Raw genomic sequence first — 21,481 nt, 5'->3', positions numbered from 1 at the left:
ATTCAAAATGTCAATTGGATAGTGCCTCATGTTGAATAACCACTTTTTAAACCCTCAGAGTGACCAAAATTGCCATTTTTACAGAGTTTTGCTTACTCAAAAGCTTCAATGTTGACCCATTTCAGGCACAGAAATGACTTTAAACACACTTATTTTAGTTGACAAAGTCATAATTCACATCCAACAGTCATTTACAGTCAAAAGATTAAATGTTAAAATTTCATCCATATTGACCATTTTGGGATCGTTCGACGTGTCCGGAGTCATCGTTTTTCATCCGAAAATTGATTTTTTGGACTGTACCAAAAATGATTCAAAATGTCAATTGGATTGTTCCTCATGTTGAATAACCACTTTTTAAACCCTCAGAGTGACCAAAATTGCCATTTTTACAGAGTTTTGCTTATTCAAAAGCCTCAATTTTGACCCGTTTCAGGGACAGAAATGGCTTTAAACACACTTATTTTAGTTGACAAAGTCATAATTCACATCCAACAGTCATTTAGAGTCAAAAGATTACATGTTAAAATTTCATCATTATAGACCATTTTGGGAACGTTCAACAGGTCCGGAGTCATCGTTTTTCATCAGGAAATTGATTTTTTGGACTGTACCAAAAATGATTCAAAATGTCAATTGGATCATGCCTCATGTTGAATAACCACTTTTTAAACCCTCACAGTGACCAAAATTTGCCATTTTTACAGGGTTTTGATTACTCAAAAGCTGCAATTTTGACCCCATTGAGGCACAGAAATGACTTTAAACACACTTATTTTAGTTGGCAAAGTCATAATTCACATCCAACAGTCATTTAGAGTCAAAAGATTAAATGTTAAAATTTCATCATTATAGACCATTTTGTGAATGTTCGACAGGTCCGGAGTCATCGTTTTTCATCCGAAAATTGATTTTTTGGACTGTACCAAAAATGATTCAAAATGTCAATTGGATCGTGCCTCATGTTGAATAACCACTTTTTAAACCCTCAGAGTGACCAAAATTGCCATTTTTACAGAGTTTTGCTTACTCAAAAGCTTCAATTTTGACCCGTTTCAGGCACAGAAATGACTTTAAACACACTTATTTTAGTTGACAAAGTCATAATTCACATCCAACAGTCATTTACAGTCAAAAGATTAAATGTTAAAATTTCATCCATATTGACCATTTTGGGATCGTTGGACGTGTCCGGAGTCATCGTTTTTCATACGAAAATTGATTTTTTTGGACTGTACCAAAAATGATTCAAAATGTCAATTGGATTGTGCCTCATGTTGAATAACCACTTTTTAAACCCTCAGAGTGACCAAAATTGCCATTTTTACAGAGTTTTGCTTATTCAAAAGCCTCAATTTTGACCCGTTTCAGGGACAGAAATGGCTTTAAACACACTTATTTTAGTTGACAAAGTCATAATTCACATCCAACAGTCATTTAAAGTCAAAAGATTAAATGTTAAAATTTCATCCATATTGACCATTTTGGGATCGTTCGACATGTCCGGAGTCATCGTTTTTCATCCGAAAATTGATTTTTTGGACTGTACCAAAAATGATTCAAAATGTCAATTGGATCGTGCCTCATGTTGAATAACCACTTTTTAAACCCTCAGAGTGACCAAAATTTGCCATTTTTACAGAGTTTTGATTACTCAAAAGCTGCAATTTTGACCCCTTTGAGGCACAGAAATGACTTAAAACACACTTATTTTAGTTGACAAAGTCATAATTCACATCCAACAGTCATTTAGAGTCAAAAGATTAAATGTTAAAATTTCATCATTATAGACCATTTTGGGAACGTTCAACAGGTCCGGAGTCATCGTTTTTCATCCGGAAATTGATTTTTTGGACTGTACCAAAAATGATTCAAAATGTCAATTGGATCGTGCCTCATGTTGAATAACCACTTTTTAAACCCTCACAGTGACCAAAATTTGCCATTTTTACAGAGTTTTGATTACTCAAAAGCTGCAATTTTGACCCCATTGAGGTACAGAAATGACTTTAAACACACTTATTTTAGTTGACAAAGTCATAATTCACATCCAACAGTCATTTAGAGTCAAAAGATTAAATGTTAAAATTTCATCCATATTGACCATTTTGGGATCGTTCGACATGTCCGGAGTCATCGTTTTTCATCCGAAAATTGATTTTTTGGACTGTACCAAAAATGATTCAAAATGTCAATTGGATCGTGCCTCATGTTGAATAACCACTTTTTAAACCCTCACAGTGACCAAAATTGCCAATTTTACAGAGTTTTGCTTACTCAAAAGCATCAATTTTGACCCATTTCAGGCACAGAAATGACTTTAAACACACTTATTTTAGTTGACAAAGTCAAAATTCACATCCAACAGTCATTGAGAGTCAAAAGGTTAAATGTTAAAATTTCATCCATATTGACCATTTTGGGATCGTTCGACATGTCCGGAGTCATCGTTTTTCATCCGAAAATTGATTTTTTGGACTGTACCAAAAATGATTCAAAATGTCAATTGGATCGTGCCTCATGTTGAATAACCACTTTTTAAACCCTCAGAGTGACCAAAATTGCCATTTTTACAGAGTTTTGCTTACTCAAAGCTTCAATTTTGACCCGTTTCAGGCACAGAAATGACTTTAAAAAATACTTATTTTAGTTGACAAAGTCATAATTCACATCCAACAGTCATTTAGAGTCAAAAGATTAAATGTTAAAATTTCATCCATATTGACCATTTTGGGATCGTTCGACATGTCCGGAGTCATCGTTTTTCATCCGAAAATTGATTTTTTGGACTGTACCAAAAATGATTCAAAATGTCAATTGGATCGTGCCTCATGTTGAATAACCACTTTTTAAACCCTCAGAGTGACCAAAATTTGCCATTTTTACAGAGTTTTGAATACTCAAAAGCTGCAATTTTGACCCCTTTGAGGCACAGAAATGACTTTAAACACACTTATTTTAGTTGACAAAGTCGTAATTCACATCCACCAGTCATTTACAGTCAAAAGATTAAATGTTAAAATTTCATCCATATTGACCATTTTGGGATCGTTCGACATATCCAGAGTCATCGTTTTTCATCCGAAAATTGATTTTTGGACTGTACCAAAAATGATTCAAAATGTCAATTGGATTGTGCCTCATGTTGAATAACCACTTTTTAATCCCTCAGAGTGACCAAAATTGCCATTTTTACAGAGTTTTGCATACTCAAAAGCTTCAATTTTGACCCGTTTCAGGCACAGAAATGACTTTAAACACACTTATTTTAGTTGACAAAGTCATATTTCACATCCAACAGTCATTTACAGTCAAAAGATTAAATGTTAAAATTTCATCCATATTGACCATTTTGGGATCGTTCAACATGTCCGGAGTCATCGTTTTTCATCCGAAAATTGATTTTTTGGACTGTACCAAAAATGATTCAAAATGTTAATTGGATCGTGCCTCATGTTGAATAACCACTTTTTAAACCCTCACAGTGACCAAAATTGCCAATTTTACAGAGTTTTGCTTACTCAAAAGCTTCAATTTTGACCCATTTCAGGCACAGAAACGACTTTGAACACACTTATTTTAGTTGACAAAGTCATAATTCACATCCAACAGTCATTTAGAGTCAAAAGATTAAATGTTAAAATTTCATTCATATTGACCATTTTGGGATCGTTCGACATGTCCGGAGTCATCGTTTTTCATCTGAAAATGGATTTTTTGGACTGTACCAAAAATGATTCAAAATGTCAATTGGATCGTGCCTCATGTTGAATAACCACTTTTTAAACCCTCAGAGTGACCAAAATTGCCATTTTTACAGAGTTTTGCTTACTCAAAAGCTTCAATGTTGACCCTTTTCAGGCACAGAAATGACTTTAATCCCACTTATTTTAGTTGACAAAGTCATAATTCACATCCAACAGTCATTTACAGTCAAAAGATTAAATGTTAAAATTTCATCCATATTGACCATTTTGGGATCGTTCGACGTGTCCGGAGTCATCGTTTTTCATCCGAAAATTGATTTTTTGGACTGTACCAAAAATGATTCAAAATGTCAATTGGATTGTGCCTCGTGTTGAATAACCACTTTTTAAACCCTCAGAGTGACCAAAATTGCCATTTTTACAGAGTTTTGCTTATTCAAAAGCCTCAATTTTGACCCGTTTCAGGGACAGAAATGGCTTTAAACACACTTATTTTAGTTGACAAAGTCATAATTCACATCCAACAGTCATTTAGAGTCAAAAGATTAAATGTTAAAATTTCATCATTATAGACCATTTTGTGAATGTTCGACAGGTCCGGAGTCATCGTTTTTCATCCGAAAATTGATTTTTTGGACTGTACCAAAAATGATTCAAAATGTCAATTGGATCGTGCCTCATGTTGAATAACCACTTTTTAAACCCTCAGAGTGACCAAAATTGCTATTTTTACAGAGTTTTGCTCATTCAAAAGCTTCACTTTTGACCCGTTTCAGGCACAGAAATGACTTTAAACACACTTATTTTAGTTGAAAAAGTCATAATACACACCCAACAGTCATTTACAGTCAAAAGATTAAATGTTAAAATTTCATCCATATTGACCATTTTGGGATCGTTCGACATGTCCCGAGTCATCGTTTTTCATCCGAATATTGATTTTTTGGACTGTACCAAAAATGATTCAAAATGTCAATTGGGTCGTGCCTCATGTTGAATAACCACTTTTTAAACCCTCAGAGTGACCAAAATTTGCCATTTTTACAGAGTTTTGATTACTCAAAAGCTGCAATTTTGACCCATTTCAGGCACAGAAATGACTTTAAACACACTTATTTTAGTTGACAAAGTCATAATTCACATCCAACAGTCATTTAGAGTCAAAAGATTAAATGTTAAAATTTCATCCATATTGACCATTTTGGGATCGTTCGACATGTCCGGAGTCATCGTTTTTCATCCGAAAATTGATTTTTTGGACTGTACCAAAAATGATTCAAAATGTCAATTGGATCGTGCCTCATGTTGAATAGCCACTTTTTAAACCCTCACAGTGACCAAAATTGCCATTTTTACAGAGTGATGATTACTCAAAAGCTTCAATTTTGACCCCTTTGAGGCACAGAAATGACTTAAAACAAACTTATTTTAGTTGACAAAGTCATAATTCACATCCAACAGTCATTTAGAGTCAAAAGATTAAATGTTAAAATTTCATCATTATAGACCATTTTGGGAACGTTCAACAGGTCCGGAGTCATCGTTTTTCATCCGGAAATTGATTTTTTGGACTGTACCAAAAATGATTCAAAATTTCAATTGGATCGTGCCTCATGTTGAATAACCACTTTTTAAACCCTCACAGTGACCAAAATTTGCCATTTTTACAGAATTTTGATTACTCAAAAGCTGCAATTTTGACCCCATTGAGGCACAGAAATGACTTTAAACACACTTATTTTAGTTGACAAAGTCATAATTCACATCCAACAGTCATTTAGAGTCAAAAGATTAAATGTTAAAATTTCATCATGATAGACCATTTTGTGAACGTTCGACGAGTCATCGTTTTTCATCCGAAAATTGATTTTTTGGACTGTACCAAAAATCATTCAAAATGTTAATTGGATCGTGCCTCATGTCGAATAACCACTTTTTAAACCCTCACAGTGACCAAAATTGCCAATTTTACAGAGTTTTGCTTACTCAAAAGCTTCAACTTTGACCAATTTCAGGGACAGAAATGACTTTAAACACACTTATTTTAGTTGACAAGGTCATAATTCACATCCAACAGTCATTTAGAGTCAAAAGATTAAATGTTAACATTTTATCCATATTGACCATTTTGGGATCGTTCGACATGTCCGGAGTCATCGTTTTTCATCCGAAAATTGATTTTTTGGACTGTACCAAAAATTATTCAAAATGTCAATTGGATCGTGCCTCATGTTGAATAACCACTTTTTAAACCCTCAGAGTGACCAAAATTGCCATTTTTACAGAGTTTTGCTTACTCAAAAGCTTCAAAGTTGACCCGTTTCAGGCACAGAAATGACTTTAAACACACTTATTTTAGTTGACAAAGTCATAATTCACATCCAACAGTCATTTACAGTCAAAAGATTAATTGTTAAAATTTCATCCATATTGACCATTTTGGGATCGTTGGACGTGTCCGGAGTCATCGTTTTTCATCCGAAAATTGATTTTTTGGACTGTACCAAAAATGATTCAAAATGTCAATTGGATCGTGCCTCATGTTGAATAACCACTTTTTAAACCCACACAGTGACCAAAATTTGCCATTTTTACAGAGTTTTGAATACTCAAAAGCTGCAATTTTGACCCCTTTGAGGCACAGAAATAACTTTAAACACACGTATTTTAGTTGACAAAGTCATAATTCACATCCAACAGTCATTTAGAGTCAAAAGATTAAATGTTAAAATTTCATCATTATAGACCATTTTGTGAACGTTCGACAGGTCCGGAGTCATCGTTTTTCATCCGAAAATTGATTTTTTGGACTGTACCAAAAATGATTCGAAATGTCAATTGGATCGTGTCTCATGTTGAATAACCACTTTTTAAACCCTCAGAGTGACCAAAATTGCCATTTTTACAGAGTTTTGCTTACTCAAAAGCTTCAATTTTGACCCGTTTCAGGCACAGAAATGACTTTAAACACACTTATTTTAGTTGACAAAGTCATAATTCACACCCAACAGTCATTTACAGTCAAAAGATTAAATGTTAAAATTTCATCCATATTGACCATTTTGGGATCGTTCGACATGTCCGGAGTCATCGTTTTTCATCCGAAAATTGATTTTTTGGACTGTACCAAAAATTATTCAAAATGTCAATTGCATCGTGCCTCATGTTGAATAACCACTTTTTAAACCCTCAGAGTGACCAAAATTGCCATTTTTACAGAGTTTTGCTTACTCAAAAGCTTCAAAGTTGACCCGTTTCAGGCACAGAAATGACTTTAAACACACTTATTTTAGTTGACAAAGTCATAATTCACATCCAACAGTCATTTACAGTCAAAAGATTAAATGTTAAAATTTCATCCATATTGACCATTTTGGGATCGTTCGACATGTCCGGAGTCATCGTTTTTCATCCGAAAATTGATTTTGTGGACTGTACCAAAAATGATTCAAAATGTCAATTGGATCGTGCCTCATGTTGAATAGCCACTTTTTAAACCCTCACAGTGACCAAAATTGCCATTTTTACACAGTTATTATTACTCAAAAGCTTCAATTTTGACCCCTTTGAGGCACAGAAATGACTTAAAACACACGTATTTTAGTTGACAAAGTCATAATTCACATCCAACAGTCATTTAGAGTCAAAAGATTAAATGTTAAAATTTCATCATTATAGACCATTTTGTGAACGTTCGACAGGTCCGGAGTCATCGTTTTTCATCCGAAAATTGATTTTTTGGACTGTACCAAAAATGATTCGAAATGTCAATTGGATCGTGCCTCATGTTGAATAACCACTTTTTAAACCCTCAGAGTGACCAAAATTGCCATTTTTACAGAGTTTTGCTTACTCAAAAGCTTCAATTTTGACCCGTTTCAGGCACAGAAATGACTTTAAACACACTTATTTTAGTTGACAAAGTCATAATTCACACCCAACAGTCATTTACAGTCAAAAGATTAAATGTTAAAATTTCATCCATATTGACCATTTTGGGATCGTTCGACATGTCCGGAGTCATCGTTTTTCATCCGAAAATTGATTTTTTGGACTGTACCAAAAATGATTCAAAATGTCAATTGGATCGTGCCTCATGTTGAATAACCACTTTTTAAACCCTCAGAGTGACCAAAATTGCCATTTTTACAGAGTTTTGCTTACTCAAAAGCTTCAATTTTGACCCGTTTCAGGCACAGAAATGACTTTAAACACACTTATTTTAGTTGAAAAAGTCATAATTCACATCCAACAGTCATTTACAGTCAAAAGATTAAATGTTAAAATTTCATCCATATTGACCATTTTGGGATCGTTCGACATGTCCGGAGTCATCGTTTTTCATCCGAAAATTGATTTTTTGGACTGTACCAAAAATTATTCAAAATGTCAATTGGATCGTGCCTCATGTTGAATAACCACTTTTTAAACCCTCAGAGTGACCAAAATTGCCATTTTTACAGAGTTTTGCTTACTCAAAAGTTTCAAAGTTGACCCGTTTCAGGCACAGAAATGACTTTAAACACACTTATTTTAGTTGACAAAGTCATAATTCACATCCAACAGTCATTTAGAGTCAAAAGATTAAATGTTAAAATTTCATCCATATTGACCATTTTGGGATCGTTCGATATGTCCGGAGTCATCGTTTTTCATCCGAAAATTGATTTTTTGGACTGTACCAAAAATGATTCAAAATGTCAATTGGATCGTGCCTCATGTTGAATAGCCACTTTTTAAACCCTCACAGTGACCAAAATTGCCATTTTTACACAGTTATTATTACTCAAAAGCTTCAATTTTGACCCCTTTGAGGCACAGAAATGACTTAAAACACACTTATTTTAGTTGACAAAGTCATAATTCACATCCAACAGTCATTTAGAGTCAAGAGATTAAATGTTAAAATTTCATCATTATAGACCATTTTGGGAACGTTCAACAGGTCCTGAGTCATCGTTTTTCATCCGGAAATTGATTTTTTGGACTGTACCAAAAATGATTCAAAATGTCAATTGGATCGTGCCTCATGTTGAATAACCACTTTTTAAACCCTCACAGCGACCAAAATTGCCATTTTTACACAGTTATTATTACTCAAAAGCTTCAATTTTGACCCCTTTGAGGCACAGAAATGACTTAAAACACACTTATTTTAGTTGACAAAGTCATAATTCACATCCAACAGTCATTTAGAGTCAAAAGATTAAATGTTAAAATTTCATCATTATAGACCATTTTGTGAACGTTCGACAGGTCCGGAGTCATCGTTTTTCATCCGAAAATTGATTTTTTGGACTGTACCAAAAATGATTCAAAATGTCAATTGGATCGTGCCTCATGTTGAATAACCACTTTTTAAACCCTCAGAGTGACCAAAATTGCCATTTTTACAGAGTTTTGCTTACTCAAAGGCTTCAATTTTGACCCGTTTCAGGCACAGAAATGACTTTAAACACACTTATTTTAGTTGACGAAGTCATAATTCACATCCAACAGTCATTTAAAGTCAAAAGATTAAATGTTAACATTTTATCCATATTGACCATTTTGGGATCGTTCGACATGTCCGGAGTCATCGTTTTTCATCCGAAAATTGATTTTTTGGACTGTACCAAAAATGATTCAAAATGTCAATTGGATCGTGCCTCATGTTGAATAGCCACTTTTTAAACCCTCACAGTGACCAAAATTGCCATTTTTACACAGTTATTATTACTCAAAAGCTTCAATTTTGACCCCTTGAGGCACAGAAATGACTTAAAACACACTTATTTTAGTTGACAAAGTCATAATTCACAACCAACAGTCATTTAGAGTCAAAAGATTAAATGTTAAAATTTCATCATTATAGACCATTTTGGGAACGTTCAACAGGTCCTGAGTCATCGTTTTTCATCCGGAAATTGATTTTTTGGACTGTACCAAAAATGATTCAAAATGTCAATTGGATCGTGCCTCATGTTGAATAACCACTTTTTAAACCCTCACAGTGACCAAAATTGCCATTTTTACACAGTTATTATTACTCAAAAGCTTCAATTTTGACCCCTTTGAGGCACAGAAATGACTTAAAACACACTTATTTTAGTTGACAAAGTCATAATTCACATCCAACAGTCATTTAGAGTCAAAAGATTAAATGTTAAAATTTCATCATTATAGACCATTTTGTGAACGTTCTACAGGTCCGGAGTCATCGTTTTTCATCCGAAAATTGATTTTTTGGACTGTACCAAAAATGATTCGAAATGTCAATTGGATCGTGCCTCATGTTGAATAATCACGTTTTAAACCCTCAGAGTGACCAAAATTGCCATTTTTACAGAGTTTTGCTTACTCAAAAGCTTCAATTTTGACCCGTTTCAGGCACAGAAATGACTTTAAACACACTTATTTTAGTTGACAAAGTCATAATTCACACCCAACAGTCATTTACAGTCAAAAGATTAAATGTTAAAATTTCATCCATATTGACCATTTTGGGATCGTTCGACATGTCCGGAGTCATCGTTTTTCATCCGAAAATTGATTTTTTGGACTGTACCAAAAATGATTCAAAATGTCAATTGGATCGTGCCTCATGTTGAATAACCACTTTTTAAACCCTCAGAGTGACCAAAATTGCCATTTTTACAGAGTTTTGCTTACTCAAAAGCTTCAATTTTGACCCGTTTCAGGCACAGAAATGACTTTAAACACACTTATTTTAGTTGAAAAAGTCATAATTCACATCCAACAGTCATTTACAGTCAAAAGATTAAATGTTAAAATTTCATCCATATTGACCATTTTGGGATCGTTCGACATGTCCGGAGTCATCGTTTTTCATCCGAAAATTGATTTTTTGGACTGTACCAAAAATTATTCAAAATGTCAATTGGATCGTGCCTCATGTTGAATAACCACTTTTTAAACCCTCAGAGTGACCAAAATTGCCATTTTTACAGAGTTTTGCTTACTCAAAAGTTTCAAAGTTGACCCGTTTCAGGCACAGAAATGACTTTAAACACACTTATTTTAGTTGACAAAGTCATAATTCACATCCAACAGTCATTTAGAGTCAAAAGATTAAATGTTAAAATTTCATCCATATTGACCATTTTGGGATCGTTCGATATGTCCGGAGTCATCGTTTTTCATCCGAAAATTGATTTTTTGGACTGTACCAAAAATGATTCAAAATGTCAATTGGATCGTGCCTCATGTTGAATAGCCACTTTTTAAACCCTCACAGTGACCAAAATTGCCATTTTTACACAGTTATTATTACTCAAAAGCTTCAATTTTGACCCCTTTGAGGCACAGAAATGACTTAAAACACACTTATTTTAGTTGACAAAGTCATAATTCACATCCAACAGTCATTTAGAGTCAAGAGATTAAATGTTAAAATTTCATCATTATAGACCATTTTGGGAACGTTCAACAGGTCCTGAGTCATCGTTTTTCATCCGGAAATTGATTTTTTGGACTGTACCAAAAATGATTCAAAATGTCAATTGGATCGTGCCTCATGTTGAATAACCACTTTTTAAACCCTCAGAGTGACCAAAATTGCCATTTTTACAGAGTTTTGCTTACTCAAAGGCTTCAATTTTGACCCGTTTCAGGCACAGAAATGACTTTAAACACACTTATTTTAGTTGACAAAGTCATAATTCACATCCAACAGTCATTTAGAGTCAAAAGATTAAATGTTAACATTTTATCCATATTGACCATTTTGGGATCGTTCGACATGTCCGGAGTCATCGTTTTTCATCCGAAAATTGATTTTTTGGACTGTACCAAAAATGATTCAAAATGTCAATTGGATCGTGCCTCATGTTGAATAGCCACTTTTTAAACCCTCACAGTGACCAAAATTGCCATTTTTACACAGTTATTATTACTCAAAAGCTTCAATTTTGACCCCTTTGAGGAACAGAAATGACTTCAAACACACTTATTTTAGTTGTCAAAGTCATAATTCACATCCAACAGTCATTTACAGTCAAAAGATTAAATGTTAAAATTTCATCCATATTGACCATTTTGGGATCGTTCGACATGTCCGGAGTCATCGTTTTTCATCCGAAAATTGATTTTTTGGACTATACCAAAAATGATTCAAAATGTCAATTGGATCGTGCCTCATGTTGAATAACCACTTTTTAAACCCTCACAGTGACCAAAATTGCCAATTTTACAGAGTTTTGTTTACTCAAAAGCATCAATTTTGACCCATTTCAGGCACAGAAATGACTTTAAACACACTTATTTTAGTTGACAAAGTCATAATTCACATCCAACAGTCATTTAGAGTCAAAAGATTAAATGTTAAAATTTTATCCATATTGACCATTTTGGGATCGTTCGACATGTCCGGAGTCATCGTTTTTCATCCGAAAATTGATTTTTTGGACTGTACCAAAAATGATTCAAAATGTCAATTGGATCGTGCCTCATGTTGAATAGCCACTTTTTAAACCCTCACAGTGACCAAAATTGCCATTTTTACACAGTTATTATTACTCAAAAGCTTCAATTTTGACCCCTTGAGGCACAGAAATGACTTAAAACACACTTATTTTAGTTGACAAAGTCATAATTCACAACCAACAGTCATTTAGAGTCAAAAGATTAAATGTTAAAATTTCATCATTATAGACCATTTTGGGAACGTTCAACAGGTCCTGAGTCATCGTTTTTCATCCGGAAATTGATTTTTTGGACTGTACCAAAAATGATTCAAAATGTCAATTGGATCGTGCCTCATGTTGAATAACCACTTTTTAAACCCTCAGAGTGACCAAAATTGCCATTTTTACAGAGTTTTGCTTACTCAAAAGCTTCAATTTTGACCCGTTTCAGGCACAGAAATGACTTTAAACACACTTATTTTAGTTGACAAAGTCATAATTCACACCCAACAGTCATTTACAGTCAAAAGATTAAATGTTAAAATTTTATCCATATTGACCATTTTGGGATCGTTCGACATGTCCGGAGTCATCGTTTTTCATCCGAAAATTGATTTTTTGGACTGTACCAAAAATGATTCAAAATGTCAATTGGATCGTGCCTCATGTTGAGTAAACACTTTTTAAAGCCTCACAGTGACGAAAATTGCCATTTTTACGAGTTTTGATTACTCAAAAGCTTCAATTTTGACCCCTTTGAGGCACAAAAATGACTTTAAACACACTTATTTTAGTTGACAAAGTCGTAATTCACACCCAACAGTCATTTACAGTCAAAAGATTAAATGTTAAAATTTCATCCATATTGACCATTTTGGGATCGTTCGACATGTCCGGAGTCATCGTTTTTCATCCGAAAATTGATTTTTTGGACTGTACCAAAAATTATTCTAAATGTCAATTGGATCACGCCTAATGTTGAATAACCACTTTTTAAACCCTCACAGTGACCAAAATTGCCATTTTTACAGAGTTTTGATTACTCAAAAGCTTCAATTTTGACCCCTTTGAGGCACGGAAATGACTTTAAACACACTTATTTTAGTTGACAAAGTCATATTTCACATCCAACAGTCATTTCGAGTCAAAAGATTAAATGTTAACATTTCATCATTATAGACCATTTTGGGAACGTTCGACAGGTCCGGAGTCATCGTTTTTCATCCGAAAATTGATTTTTTGGACTGTACCAAAAATGATTCAAAATGTCAATTGGATCGTGCCTCATGTTGAATAACCACTTTTTAAACCCTCAGAGTGACCAAAATTGCCATTTTTACAGGGTTTTGCTTACTCAAAAGCTTCAATTTTGACCCGTTTCAGGCACAGAAATGACTTTAAACACACTTATTGTAGTTGACAGAGTCATAATTCACATCCAACAGTCATTTACAGTCAAAAGATTAAATGTTAAAATTTCATCCATATAGACCATTTTGGGATCGTTCGATATGTACGGAGTCATCGTTTTTCATCCGAAAATTGATTTTTTGGACTGTACCAAAAATGATTCAAAATGTCAATTGGATCGTGCCTCATGTTTAATAACCACTTTTTAAACCCTCAGAGTGACCAAAATTGCCATTTTTACAGAGTTTTGATTACTCAAAAGCTTCAATTTTGAACCCTTTGAGGCACAGAAATGACTTTAAACACACTTATTTTAGTTGACAAAGTCATATTTCACATCCAACAGTCATTTAGAGTCAGAAGATTAAATGTTAAAATTTCATCATTATAGACCATTTTGGGAACGTTCGACAGGTCCGGAGTCATCGTTTTTCATCGGAAAATTGATTTTTTGGACTGTACCAAAAATGATTCAAAATGTCAATTGGATCGTGCCTCATGTTGAATAACCACTTTTTAAACCCTCACAGTGACCAAAATTGCCAATTTTACGGAGTTTTACTTACTTAAAAGCTTCAATTTTGACCCATTTCAGGCACAGAAATAACTTTAAACACACTTATTTTCGTTGATAAAGTCATAATTCACATCCAACAGTCATGTAGAGTCAAAAGATTAAATGTTAAAATTTCATCATTATAGACCATTTTGGCAACGTTCGACAGGTCCGGAGTCATCGTTTTTCATCCGAAAATTGATATTTTGGACTGTACCAAAAATGATTCAAAATGTCAATTGGATCGTGCCTCATGTTGAATAACCACTTTTTAAACCCTCAGAGTGACCAAAATTGCCAATTTTACCGAGTTTTGCTTACTTAAAAGCTTCAATTTTGACCCATTTCAGGCACAGAAATAACTTTAAACACACTTATTTTCGTTGACAAAGTCATAATTCACATCCAACAGTCATTTAGAGTCAAAAGATTAAATGTTAACATTTCATCATTATAGACCATTTTGGGAACGTTCGACAGGTCCGGAGTCATCGTTTTTCATCCGAAAATTGATTTTTTGGACTGTAACAAAATGATTCAAAATGTCAATTGGATCGTGCCTCATGTTGAATAACCACTTTTTAAACCCTCACAGTGACCAAAATTGCCATTTTTACAGAGTTTTGATTACTCAAAAGCTTCAATTTTGACCCCTTTGAGGCACAGAAATGACTTTAAACACACTTATTTTAGTTGACAAAGTCATATTTCACATCCAACAGTCATTTAGAGTCAGAAGATTAAATGTTAAAATTTCATCATTATAGACCATTTTGGGAACGTTCGAGGAGTCATCGTTTTTCATCCGAAAATTGATTTTTTGGACTGTACCAAAAATGATTCAAAATGTCAATTGGATCGTGCCTCATGTTGAATAACCACTTTTTAATCCCTCACAGTGACCAAAATTGCCATTTTTACAGAGTTTTGATTACTCAAAAGCTTCAATTTTGACCCCTTTGAGGCACAGAAATGACTTTAAACTAATTTATTTTAGTTGGCAAAGTCATAATTCACATCCAACAGTCATTTAGAGTCAAAAGATTAAATGTTAAAATTTCATCATTATAGACCATTTTGGGTACGTTCGACAGGTATGGAGTCATCGTTTTTCATCCGAAAATTGATTTTTTGGACTGTACCAAAAATGATTCAAAATGTCAATTGGATCGTGCCTCATGTTGAATAACCACTTTTTAAACCCTCACAGTGACCAAAATTGCAATTTTTACAGAGTTTTGATTACTCAAAAGCTTCAATTGTGACCCCTTTGAGGCACAGAAATGACTTTAAACACACTTATTTTAGTTGGCAAAGTCATAATTCACATCCAACAGTCATTTAGAGTCAAAAGATTAAATGTTAAAATTTAATCATTATAGACCATTTTGGGAACGTTCGACAGGTCCGGAGTCATCGTTTTTCATCCGAAAATTGATTTTTTGGACTGTACCAAAAATGATTCAAAATGTCAATTGGATGGTGCCTCATGTTGAATAACCACTTTTTAAACCCTCAGAGTGACCAAAATTGCCATTTTTTACAGAGTTTTGCTTACTCAAAAGCTTCAATTTTGACCCGTTTCAGGCACAGAAATGACTTTAAACACACTTATTTTAGTTGAAAAAGTCATAATTCACATCCAACAGTCATTTACAGTCAAAAGATTAAATGTTAAAATGTCATCATTATAGACCATTTTGGGAACATTCGACAGGTCCGGAGTCATCGTTTTTCATCCGAAAACTGATATTTTGGACTGTACCAAAAATGATTCAAAATGTCAATTGGATCGTGCCTCATGTTGAATAACCACTTTTTAAACCCTCAGAGTGACCAAAATTGCCATTTTTTACAGAGTTTTGCTTACTCAAAAGCTTCAATTTTGACCCGTTTCAGGCACAGAAATGACTTTAAACACACTTATTTTAGTTGAAAAAGTCATAATTCACATCCAACAGTCATTTACAGTCAAAAGATTAAATGTTAAAATTTCATCATTATAGACCATTTTGGGAACGTTCGACAGGTCCGGAGTCATCGTTTTTCATCCGAAAATTGATTTTTTGGACTGTACCAAAAATGATTCAAAATGTCAATTGGATCGTGCCTCATGTTGAATAACCACTTTTTAAACCCTCAGAGTGACCAAAATTGCCATTTTTTACAGAGTTTTGCTTACTCAAAAGCTTCAATTTTGACCCGTTTCAGGCACAGAAATGACTTTAAACACACTTATTTTAGTTGAAAAAGTCATAATTCACATCCAACAGTCATTTACAGTCAAAAGATTAAATGTTAAAATTTCATCATTATAGACCATTTTGGGAACATTCGACAGGTCCGGAGTCATCGTTTTTCATCCGAAAACTGATATTTTGGACTGTACCAAAAATGATTCAAAATGTCAATTGGATCGTGCCTCATGTTGAAAAACCACTTTTTAAACCCTCAGAGTGCCCAAAATTGCCATTTTTACAGAGTTTTGCTTACTCAAAAGCTTCAATTTTGACCCGTTTCAGGCACAGAAATTACTTTAAACACACTTATTTTAGTTGACAAAGTCATAATTCACATCCAACAGTCATTTACAGTCAAAATATTAAATGTTAAAATTTCATCCATATTGACCATTTTGGGATCGTTCAACAGGTCCGGAGTCATCGTTTTTCATCCGAAAATTGATTTTTTGGACTGTACCAAAAATGATTCAAAATGTCAATTGGATCGTGCCTCATGTTGAATAACCACTTTTTAAACCCTCACAGTGACCAAAATTGCAATTTTTACAGAGTTTTGATTACTCAAAAGCTTCAATTGTGACCCCTTTGAGGCACAGAAATGACTTTAAACACACTTATTTTAGTTGGCAAAGTCATAATTCACATCCAACAGTCATTTAGAGTCAAAAGATTAAATGTTAAAATTTAATCATTATAGACCATTTTGGGAACGTTCGACAGGTCCGGAGTCATCGTTTTTCATCCGAAAATTGATTTTTTGGACTGTACCAAAAATGATTCAAAATGTCAATTGGATCGTGCCTCATGTTAAATAACCACTTTTTAAACCCTCAGAGTGACCAAAATTGCCATTTTTTACAGAGTTTTGCTTACTCAAAAGCTTCAATTTTGACCCGTTTCAGGCACAGAAATGACTTTAAACACACTTATTTTAGTTGAAAAAGTCATAATTCACATCCAACAGTCATTTACAGTCAAAAGATTAAATGTTAAAATTTCATCATTATAGACCATTTTGGGAACATTCGACAGGTCCGGAGTCATCGTTTTTCATCCGAAAACTGATATTTTGAACTGTACCAAAAATGATTCAAAATGTCAATTGGATCGTGCCTCATGTTGAATAACCACTTTTTAAACCCTCAGAGTGACCAAAATTGCCATTTTTTACAGAGTTTTGCTTACTCAAAAGCTTCAATTTTGACCCGTTTCAGGCACAGAAATGACTTTAAACACACTTATTTTAGTTGAAAAAGTCATAATTCACATCCAACAGTCATTTACAGTCAAAAGATTAAATGTTAAAATTTCATCATTATAGACCATTTTGGGAACGTTCGACAGGTCCGGAGTCATCGTTTTTCATCCGAAAATTGATTTTTTGGACTGTACCAAAAATGATTCAAAATGTCAATTGGATCGTGCCTCATGTTGAATAACCACTTTTTAAACCCTCAGAGTGACCAAAATTGCCATTTTTTACAGAGTTTTGCTTACTCAAAAGCTTCAATTTTGACCCGTTTCAGGCACAGAAATGACTTTAAACACACTTATTTTAGTTGAAAAAGTCATAATTCACATCCAACAGTCATTTACAGTCAAAAGATTAAATGTTAAAATTTCATCATTATAGACCATTTTGGGAACATTCGACAGGTCCGGAGTCATCGTTTTTCATCCGAAAACTGATATTTTGGACTGTACCAAAAATGATTCAAAATGTCAATTGGATCGTGCCTCATGTTGAAAAACCACTTTTTAAACCCTCAGAGTGCCCAAAATTGCCATTTTTACAGAGTTTTGCTTACTCAAAAGCTTCAATTTTGACCCGTTTCAGGCACAGAAATGACTTTAAACACACTTATTTTAGTTGACAAAGTCATAATTCACATCCAACAGTCATTTACAGTCAAAATATTAAATGTTAAAATTTCATCCATATTGACCATTTTGGGATCGTTCGATATGTCCGGAGTCATCGTTTTTCATCCGAAAATTGATTTTTTGGACTGTACCAAAAATGATTCAAAATGTCAATTGGATCGTGCCTCATGTTGAATAACCACTTTTTAAACCCTCAGAGTGACCAAAATTGCCATTTTTACAGAGGTTTGATTACTCAAAAGCTTCAATTGTGACCCCTTTGAGGCACAGAAATGACTTTAAACACACTTATTTTAGTTGGCAAAGTCATAATTCACATCCAACAGTCATTTAGAGTCAAAAGATTAAATGTTAAAATTTCATCATTATAGACCATTTTGGGAACGTTCGACTGGTCCGGAGTTATCGTTTTTTATCCGAAAATTGATTTTCTGGACTGTACCAAAAATGATTCAAAATGTCAATTGGATCGTGCCTCATGTTGAATAACCACTTTTTAAACCGTCAGAGTGACCAAAATTGCCATTTTTACAGAGTTTTGATTACTCAAAAGCTTCAATTTTGACCCCTTTGAGGCACAGAAATGACTTTAAACACACTTATTTTAGTTGACAAAGTCATATTTCACATCCAACAGTCATTTAGAGTCAAAAGATTAAATGTTAAAATTTCATCATTATTGACCATTTTGGGAACGTTCGACAGGTCCGGAGTCATCGTTTTTCATCCAAAAATTGATTTTTTGGACTGTACCAAAAATGATTCAAGATGTCAATTGGATCGTGCCTCATGTTGAATAACCACTTTTTAAACCCTCACAGTGACCAAAATTGCCAATTTTACGGAGTTTTGCTTACTTAAAAGCTTCAATTTTGACCCATTTCAGGCACAGAAATAACTTTAAACACACTAATTTTCGTTGACAAAGTCATAATTCACATCCAACAGTCATTTAGAGTCAAAAGATTAAATGTTAAAATTTCATCATTATAGACCATTTTGGGAACGTTCGACAGGTCCGGAGTCATCGTTTTTCATCCAAAAATTGATTTTTTGGACTGTACCAAAAATGATTCAAAATGTCAATTGGATCGTGCCTCATGTTGAATAACCACTTTTTAAACCCTCACAGTGACCAAAATTGCCAATTTTACGGAGTTTTGCTTACTTAAAAGCTTCAATTTTGACCCATTTCAGGCACAGAAATAACTTTAAACACACTTATTTTCGTTGATAAAGTCATAATTCGCATCCAACAGTCATTTAGAGTCAAAAGATTAAATGTTAAAATTTCATCATTATAGACCATTTTGGGAACGTTCGACAGGTCCGGAGTCATCGTTTTTCATCCGAAAATTGATTTTTTGGACTGTACCAAAAATGATTCAAAATGTCAATTGGATCGTGTCTCATGTTGAATAACCACTTTTTAAACCCTCACAGTGACCAAAATTGCCATTTTTACAGAGTTTTGATTACTCAAAAGCTTCAATTTTGACCCCTTTGAGGCACAGAAATGACTTTAAACACACTTATTTTAGTTGACAAAGTCATAATTCACATCCAACAGTCATTTAGAGTCAAAAGATTAAATGTTAAAATTTCATCATTATAGACCATTTTGGGAACGTTCGACAGGTCCGGAGTCATCGTTTTTCATCCGAAAATTGATTTTTTGGACTGTACCAAAAATGATTCAAAATGTCAATTGGATCACGCCTAATGTTGAATAACCACTTTTTAAACCCTCACAGTGACCAAAATTGCCATTTTTACAGAGTTTTGATTACTCAAAAGCTTCCATTTTGACCCCTTTGAGGCACAGAAATGACTTTAAACACACTTATTTTAGTTGACAAAGTCATATTTCACATCCAACAGTCATTTAGAGTCAAAACATTTAATGTTAAAATTTCATCATTATAGACCATTTTGGGAACGTTCGACAGGTCCGGAGTCATCGTTTTTCATCCGAAAATTGATTTTTTGGACTGTACCAAAAATGATTCAAAATGTCAATTGGATCGTGCCTCATGTTGAATAACCACTTTTTAAACCCTCACAGTGACCAAAATTGCCAATTTTACGGAGTTTTGCTTACTTAAAAGCTTCAATTTTGACCCATTTCAGGCACAGAAATAACTTTAAACACACTTATTTTCGTTGATAAAGTCATAATTCACATCCAACAGTCATTTAGAGTCAAAAGATTAAATGTTAAAATTTCATCATTATAGACCATTTTGGGAACGTTCGACAGGTCCGGAGTCATCGTTTTTCATCCGAAAATTGATTTTTTGGACTGTACCAAAAATGATTCAAAATGTCAATTGGATCGTGTCTCATGTTGAATAACCACTTTTTAAACCCTCACAGTGACCAAAATTGCCATTTTTACAGAGTTTTGATTACTCAAAAGCTTCAATTTTGACCCCTTTGAGGCACAGAAATGACTTTAAACACACTTATTTTAGTTGACAAAGTCATAATTCACATCCAACAGTCATTTAGAGTCAAAAGATTAAATGTTAAAATTTCATCATTATAGACCATTTTGGGAACGTTCGACAGGTCCGGAGTCATCGTTTTTCATCCAAAAATTGATTTTTTGGACTGTACCAAAAATGATTCAAAATGTCAATTGGATCGTGCCTCATGTTAAATAACCACTTTTTAAACCCTCAAAATGACCAAAATTGCCATTTTTACAGAGTTTTGCTTACTCAAAAGCTTCAATTTTGACCCGTTTCAGGCACAGAAATGACTTTAAACACACTTATTTTAGTTGACAAAGTCATAATTCACATCCAACAGTCATTTACAGTCAAAAGATTAAATGTTAAAATTTCATCCATATTGACCATTTTGGGATCGTTCGACATGTCCGGAGTCATCGTTTTTCATCCGAAAATTGATTTTTTGGACTGTACCAAAAATGATTCAAAATGTCAATTGGATCACGCCTAATGTTGAATAACCACTTTTTAAACCCTCACAGTGACCAAAATTGCCATTTTTACAGAGTTTTGATTACTCAAAAGCTTCAATTTTGACCCCTTTGAGGCACGGAAATGACTTTAAACACACTTATTTTAGTTGACAAAGTCATATTTCACATCCAACAGTCATTTAGAGTCAAAACATTTAATGTTAAAATTTCATCATTATAGACCATTTTGGGAACGTTCGACAGGTCCGGAGTCATCGTTTTTCATCCGAAAATTGATTTTTTGGACTGTACCAAAAATGATTCAAAATGTCAATTGGATCGTGCCT

This window comes from Lissotriton vulgaris, unplaced genomic scaffold (assembly GCF_964263255.1).
Source record: "Lissotriton vulgaris unplaced genomic scaffold, aLisVul1.2 SCAFFOLD_184, whole genome shotgun sequence".
Lineage (NCBI taxonomy): Eukaryota > Metazoa > Chordata > Amphibia > Caudata > Salamandridae > Lissotriton > Lissotriton vulgaris.
This window is presented reverse-complemented; position numbering follows the sequence as displayed.